Source organism: Lactuca sativa, chromosome 5 (assembly GCF_002870075.4).
Source record: "Lactuca sativa cultivar Salinas chromosome 5, Lsat_Salinas_v11, whole genome shotgun sequence".
Lineage (NCBI taxonomy): Eukaryota > Viridiplantae > Streptophyta > Magnoliopsida > Asterales > Asteraceae > Lactuca > Lactuca sativa.
Window position 1 is genome coordinate 137,166,630 of NC_056627.2, and position 8,007 is coordinate 137,174,636.

General features: G+C 37.4%; 1 long non-coding RNA gene across 1 annotated transcript; it reads right to left on the reverse strand.

The window, feature by feature from the left end:
• Window positions 1-376: 376 nt before the first annotated feature.
• Window positions 377-1,098, reverse strand: LOC122198026 (uncharacterized). Its single transcript, XR_006191832.1, has 2 exons — window positions 661-1,098; window positions 377-543 (listed from the first exon to the last, which is right to left on the reverse strand). It is a non-coding gene; the product is annotated as an uncharacterized LOC122198026 (long non-coding RNA).
• Window positions 1,099-8,007: the final 6,909 nt, after the last annotated feature.

Sequence of the window (8,007 nt, forward strand, 5' to 3'; positions counted from 1 at the left end):
CTCAGGCTATAAGATCTTAATAATGTACAGTCGTGATGCATACACTAAGTAACTAAAATAATGATGTCAATTTCATATAAGGAAAACCCTAGGCTATCAGGCATCATATAATCAGGCAATTATATCATGCAATTCCTGAAGATCCCTAGCCTAGTGCTAGCATGCTATTCTATCATATCAAAAAATCTGCAAGGTATTTTGGGGTCTATCCGCGAGCTATAGCTGATCGTACACTTACATCCTCCTTTAGTATTTTGAAAACCATTTAAAAAATCATTTTAAAATCATGTCCTTAGTTTGAGACTGGAGACACATGAGTGTTTCCTCAAATTTACTCAAACCAAGGATCTGATACCAACTTGTAACACCCATAAAATTCAAACCAATTTAAAACTTTTTAAAACATTTAAAACTATTAACTTATTACAGTTTGATTCTAGAATTGTTTAATCACTAGAGTATCCCTAGAATCAAATAAAGAAATCATGAAATATGAGGAGTTGTTCGATCACGCCTTCGCCTCCGTGCGATCATCAGAAGTACCTGAAACAATAATCGATAAATGTAAGCTCGAAGACTTAGTGAATTACCCCCAAAATACCAACACCATACACATATAACCATATCATATAAACATATAAGCAAACAAATACAACATACATAATGAGCCATCAGTCTGACTGGACCAAATCCCGGTCCTCAGTCTATCTGGACCGCTCTTTGAGCCCTCAGCACATCTGGACCGCCCTCCTCGGGCCTTCATCCTATCCGGACCGCTCACTGGGCCTTCAACCTGAGATTTGCCCTGCCCGGGCTTGCAGTCTACCCGGTCCACCCAGGGTGTCTTGGCCTACTGCACACAGCAGGACCCGCCTCAACCCTTTTCCCCAAACCAACAAATATGTGTACATACATATAAACAATTAAGAATACAAATCTAACATATCACTAATCATGGCAACCATCCTTTACCCAAGATACCTATCTAACCGATCACTAACATAGCAACCACCCTACAATCAGGATATCGATCTAACCGATCTCTAACATAACAACCATCCTAATTACCAGGATGTAAATCAATAAACATGTCATGTAATAAACCTGGATGCGAATCCGGTAAGGGCTGGCATTGGTGCCTTAGACCCTGTTGATATAGTGAGGACCTCACCTGACACTGCTGAAGTCCCGCTGATAAAATCCAGCTGCCGGTTGACAGCTTCCCGAACTGTCAACATCAAACAATACCCGATTAATAATTAGGTTCCAAGCCCAAGGTCCAACTCACATTACAAACGCCCAATAATCAAGTAATGGGCTAAAACCCAACATATGGCACAATTTTCCAAATTGGGCCGAACCCTTCACATAGGCCTTACCTTAAGGCCCATTCAATTATTCTAGTCCAAACTCTAGGTATTCCCATGGCCCAATATCACATAATCCTAAAGGTCTAGTTATGGCCCATCTATGGCCCGATTTTCCAAATTGGGCCCAAGTCTCTCACATGGGCCTTATGCTAAAGCCCATCTAATTATTTTGGTCCATTAACTTGTTCTTGGATAGCCTATCCATAGTCCAATCACCAAAGCCCAAAAGGAAGGCCCAACTCAAGGCCCAAGTGAAAATAGGGTTTCACATGAATGACGATAAGGGTTAAGTGTTCCTACTTAACCCATTAAGGACTTAATCCATTAAGGACTTAATTCATTAAGTCCATTATTGCCTTAGGTTAATTTGCCCATGATTATAATTTAATATTTTAAGTTTAATAATTAATTCAAGTATGAGTCCCGATCAATCCCAAAATTAGGGTTTCATGGCATTAGGGTTTCCAACCTAATTGCTAGCCCATTAATCAAATGGTGGGGCTTTTGGGTCCATTAGGGCTTCCTTGGGCCCATTAGAGTTCTTTGGGCCCACTAAGGTCTCATTGGGACCACTAGGGTTTCATTGGGCCCATTTTGTCCAAACATCCCAAATGAGTCCAAAAAAATGCAAACGAGGCACACCGCCACCCAACACGGCGACTGGTGGTGCCAGCAGGTGGCAGCGACCACCCTACGGTGGTGGTTTGAGATTTTCTTTTCATTATTCCTACTCTGTTACTGTTTTACAATGCAATCTCGATAACACACACACACTAAGCTACACACAACAATAAAATTAAACACACCCACAACCACCCTTATGGTTGTCGGTGGTGGTATATGGTGGCAACCACCATAGCTGGCGGCCATGGTGGGTTCTCCATTTCCAGCCATCAAACAATATCAACAACACACTAAATTCTAATTTATACAAACGATCCGTCTACCCACCTAGCGACAGTGGCGACTTGGGAAAACAGGCAGCAGCGCTAGCGGCAACGTCGTCGGCGACAACCACCATGGCCAGCTGCCATGGTGGTTTGTCTTTGAGTTTTTCTGTCCCTCGAGCATCCCTATTGCAATCCGCAACCCAAGTCACCCACGAGCTCGCAAGGCACGACAGAAGTACGCACACCCGAGCTTAGCAACGGTGGCAATTAATCGTTGAAACATCGACTACATCTACAGAAGAAGAAGAAGGAGGAGGATATGATGGCTCACTGATTGATGGCAATAGAACAGCAACGGCACAAGACAGTGGCATTAACAGCTCTATCAACCAGCTATAGTGGATTTGGACTTGGCTGGTGGTTCCCGAGCGTTTGTTACATTCCTGGTGACGGATGAGGGCTTCCATGGCGGCGACGAAGACTAGAGGGCATCCTAATCGAGCGACGTTGGTGGTCACACACATAGCTTTGTCATTCCGGGATCAAGGTGAGCTTGAGGGGGTTTGATCTGGTGGTTGGGGTCTCAACCGGGGTGGTGGTGGCAGGAAGTTGGGTGGGTGGCGGCTGCACAACTAAATTTAGGGTTAGGGTTTGAATATGGGGTAGGATGAATATATATATATATATATGGAGTTACAAAAGGGTGACGGGTTTAACTCGTCTTCAACTTTCAAATCCATGCATATTTTACAATTCTAGTCCCTCCCTTCTTATTCTTCTAAAATTAAATCCAAATATTACCATTTATCCCCTCCTTCTGAAAATCCTAACAATTCAAGTCGAAAATGTTACCAATTAGCCCTTCCTTTACAAAAAGCTCTCATCCTAGGTCTAAAACTTACTCTTTAGTCCCTTCTTCCATAAATCCTTATATATTAAGTCCAAATAATATACAAAACACCCCTTGACTTATGAAAATCTTTACGAATTTAGTCCTAAAATTACAATTTAACCCCTGGAGATTCAAATCTTGTCATTTGGCTTCCCAAAACCAACTCCCAGCTAATTATTATTTGGTTTAGGATTATTATAATATTATATAATAATAAAAAATACTTCTCGGGGTCCCGGGTTTATTATTTAACTATCTTATTTTAAACGGGATGTTACAGATATTCATGAGGAAGTATACATGTCTCCTCCCCCTGGTAATTCTCACCAACCAGGTGAAGTTTGTCGACTTCGGAAGGATCTATATGGCCTCATACAAGCCCCTCGTTCTTGGTTTGAGAAATTTTCTACGGTGAATACTTTTCTTGGTTTTCAACAAAGTAACCATGGCTTGACTCTATTTTTTCGATGTATAAATGCAGGTCGGATTATTCTTTCCTTATACGTCGATGCCATGATTATTACTGGTGATGATCATGATGGTATCAAGTCTTTAAAGCATTTGGCTCACCGTTTTGCTATGATAGACTTGGGATTGCTTCGTTATTTCTTGGGGATTGAAGTTGCTCAATTTCCAAAGGGTTATCAACAAAGTATATTTCAGATTTGTTTGAACGTGCAAGACTCACGGATAATTGAACGGTTGATACGCCTATAGAGAGTAATGCAAAGTAGTCTCCAACTGATGGTGTCCCATTATCAGATCCAAGCCTTTATCGTACCATTTTTGGGAGTTCGGTTTACTTGACTGTCACTAGACAGGATATTGCTCATGCAGTTCATGTGGTTAGCTAGTTTGTCACTGTTCCCACTACTATTCATTTGGGAGTTGTTCTTCGTATTTTGAGATATTTACGTGGTACTCAGTTCCACACTCTTATGTTTCCATCTTCATCCTTTCTTGAGTTGCATGCCTATAGTGATGCAAATTGGGATAATGATATTTATAATCGTAAGTCCACTATTGGCTATTGTGTTTTTCTTGGAGATTCATTGATATCATGGAAAAGCAAGAAACAATATGTTGTTTCTTGATCTTCTACAGAATCTGAGTATCAAGCCATGGCTATCGCTACTTATGAGATTGTTTAGTTGAGATGGCTTCTTGTAGATATAGGCGTTCACATCTCTCAGGCTACCACTTTGTATTGTGATAACGAGAGTGCGATAATGATTGCCAAGAATTTAGTGTTTCATGAGCGTATAAAGTGCAATGAGATTGATTGTCATTTCACACGTCATCATCTCTAGAAAGGCACTATCTCCCTTCCTTATGTTCCTTCCTCTTTGCAGATTGTTGATATTCTTACAAAGCCGTTGACTGCTCCTCGATTCCATTTTCTATCTGACAAACTCTCAATGCTTATTGTTGTTGCATTGTGAGTTTGACGGGGGATGTTAGCTTAGTAAGATTTTGGGCTTTATTTTGTACTGGATTTTATGATTGGGCATTTTCGCTAGGAAACCCTAATTAGCTTTTTCTATATATTATGTCTTTCCCTTTCATTGTATTTGTACTTCTCTTTAATAATAAGACAATACCCTAGCGGTTATATGTCTTTCACTTGTTAGTTTACATAGGAGCGGAAGAGAACTAAGCCTCCTGGGTCTTCTGTTGCTAACACATAAAAGCCACTTGGATCGTCTACTATTTCTGGATCGACAAAATTAACATCATAATTTCATTTTTTGGTTGTAGAGAGAGGATAAAAGTGGCAATAACTGTAGGTTGTTGAATGCAGAAAGTGGCATCGAGAGCGACATAGTGGGTGTAGACAGTGGCGACTCTTAAGATGTGATGATGGCAATATTGAGTGATGATACTAAGTGGTTGGTCGTGGTGTTAGCTATGGTTTTTGACAGACACATTTATAGGAGAGTGCGGGAGAGGAGACTTTGTGGTGGTATACTGGTGGTGCGATGAAATCGATTACGTTTCTTTGTTTTGAAAAAATCCAATTTTGAATGTATCACTTCAGATATTTGAAGGTTGATGCTAGGGTTTCTAATGGTTCGATGATGGTTCCAAGAAATTACAATGGTGGAGTCATAGGAGGAGAATAAAGGGACTGGACCACAATCATTTAGTCATCAAATATATTAGATTGGGACGATTCATAGCAAGAGAGGAATGAGATGTAGAAATATAAGGCACCGACTTCATCAGAACACTAAAAACTTTGCTGTATGCTAGAAACAATCGAGGTGATAGAGGTGAGTGATCGGTAGGCTGTTTGATGGTGGTGAGGAAAAAGAAACGATGGTTGTTGTGGAGTATGATGGAAAAATAGTTGTGACAGTGTCAAGGTAGCACCATGGAGGTGGTAAGCATCAATGATAGTGGTGATTAGGTGGGGTGACGGCTGGTAATCAAGATACTTATATGCTATATAAATGGATTTAACAGATTCAATTCGCTAAAAATGAGGGAATGTTTTTTAACTTTGACTAATTCACTTGATGAGAAGTTATGGCATTTTGTAGAGAAGTTATGGCATTTTGTAGAGACTATTGTGGAAACATTGACGGAATGACGGGGCTTCTTTAAGGGGGGGGGGGGGTGCCCCCATATTTTTTTTTTTCAGAATTAGTCCTCTATTATTAAAATTTTTACATATTAGGCATGAAACTATAAAATTTGACTTTGGCCACCCCTGTTTTTCAATTTTTATACACATTATACTTTCGGGCCCCCCAAATCAAAACTTCAAGCCCCGTCACTGCACGGAAAGCAACGAGTTATATGAGACTCAGTCCATAAACCATCATCATTCTTTCTTGACTTTTTAGATATCGACCAAACTAAGATTTATAATTTTTTAATCTTGTAAATAACGCAATAAGATTTGTACGACTTAAAATTCATCATTCTATTAAATATGCTTTATAAGGTTATATATATCTATATATATATATATATATATATATATATATATATATATATATATATATATACGTCTGAACAATTATTCGTAGTATGTGCATGTATTTCACGTCTCACGACCGGAAACAGTTGTCTGAAATCACCTTCCAAACCATTATCTTTCCACCAAATGAGAGCCTCACCCCAGTTATATGTTTCATGGTACGCTCAAACGTCTCCGACACATGTCTTTTAGTCATTGAAGCTTCGTATATGATTATTTTTGTAGTCCATAGTAGTTGAGCATTACCACTTTGTCTTGTAATCTTACAAATATGATTATTTTTAATACAAATGGAAAATAAGTAAAAGTCATGGCTTTAGATGAAATAAGGTATTTTTCGGGCATTTAGGACACTTCTAGACTATATTAACGAATTTAATAAATTATTTTGATGCCAACATGTTGTCAATAGTTTAAAAAGCAATAAAGCATTACTACTTATTTTGCATAAAAAATTATAATTGGAAAAAATAGCAACCTACTTTGCTAAATATACAAAAATTGTCAAATAGCACCCTACATTGCTTTGAAAAAAAACTACTGAAATTGACAAATAATAAACAAAATCTTTAAATAGAAAGACTACAATTTGATATGGAAAATAAATAAAAACAACTTATTAATTGAAATAACAGCAAACAATTCACCAAAATAACAATATACTTTGTATTTTCTGAATTTCTATTGACCGGGTTTATTTTTATTTTTTAATAGCAAATTATCATCTTTTTTCTTGATAGAGATTTTTGAGCATTTTTAAATTAGAAAGCACTTCATGTCATTTTTAATCGAAAAACACTTCTATGTTTTGTTAATAAAAAAACCCCAAGTAAGGACCACAATTGCTAACCTACTATTAGACTATTTTAAACCTACTATACATGACACACACACACACATTTCAGGTAGTATTTAAACAAAAAAACATTACCCTTTAAGTCATCCTTAACAATTAACAACATGTTAACAAAAATTTGACAATAAACTGTCAAAGTGTTACAAAATAGTAAAAAATAACTCCAATAGGTTAACATAAAATTAGATACGCTATAACAGGTTAAATAAAATTAACCAAAACTTTAAGCATATTTTACAAAATATACACTAATTGTAACTTTAATTGCATAGTCTCCGCCTTTGTAGTTTAGAAGGTGACTCCACTCCTACAAACCACCAAGATTGGGTCAACTCCACCATTCAAGATCCAACTAACCGGTACACACTGGCTCAATAGAGGGGTGGTGGTTAATGTTGTCCCTAACCAAGATTGATAACCACCTTAACCTAACCAACCCATTAAATAACGCAAAACACATACAATAATCATAAATCTGGACAAAATTGTGTACATCGTACTTGTCAATGTTTTCCTGGTTATGTTCGTACCTCATTCAAAAAAATATAATCAATTTATGTTTTTTGCGCTAAGTATGAACCAAGTTTCAATAAGAGAAACTTACTTCATCCAAGCTTAAATAATAGCAATCATTTTTCATTTTTTGTTTTATTCTTTCCATACTTGAATTAATGGCTACTGTAGAGCAATTTTTTTTTTTCCTTTTCCGAATAATAACAAACTTTCCTTATTACTTGTATTTCTTTTTTTAACCTGCAATTTAGGGCACCTTTCCAATATCAGTATGCCAATATACTTCTATTTATTGATGTTACCGTTACACGATTTCATCTAAAGTGAATTAACATTTGTACATCCTATAACCTGCAACAATTACAAAAAAAAGGATCACATATTAGATGATAAAAAGTCTTATTTCATGGAGAGGCTTAGTGGGTAATCTTCCTACAAATATTTGCTTATCCTGACACTTTTTTTTTTCGAATTTTCACAGATATGTTGGTTCTTTAGAA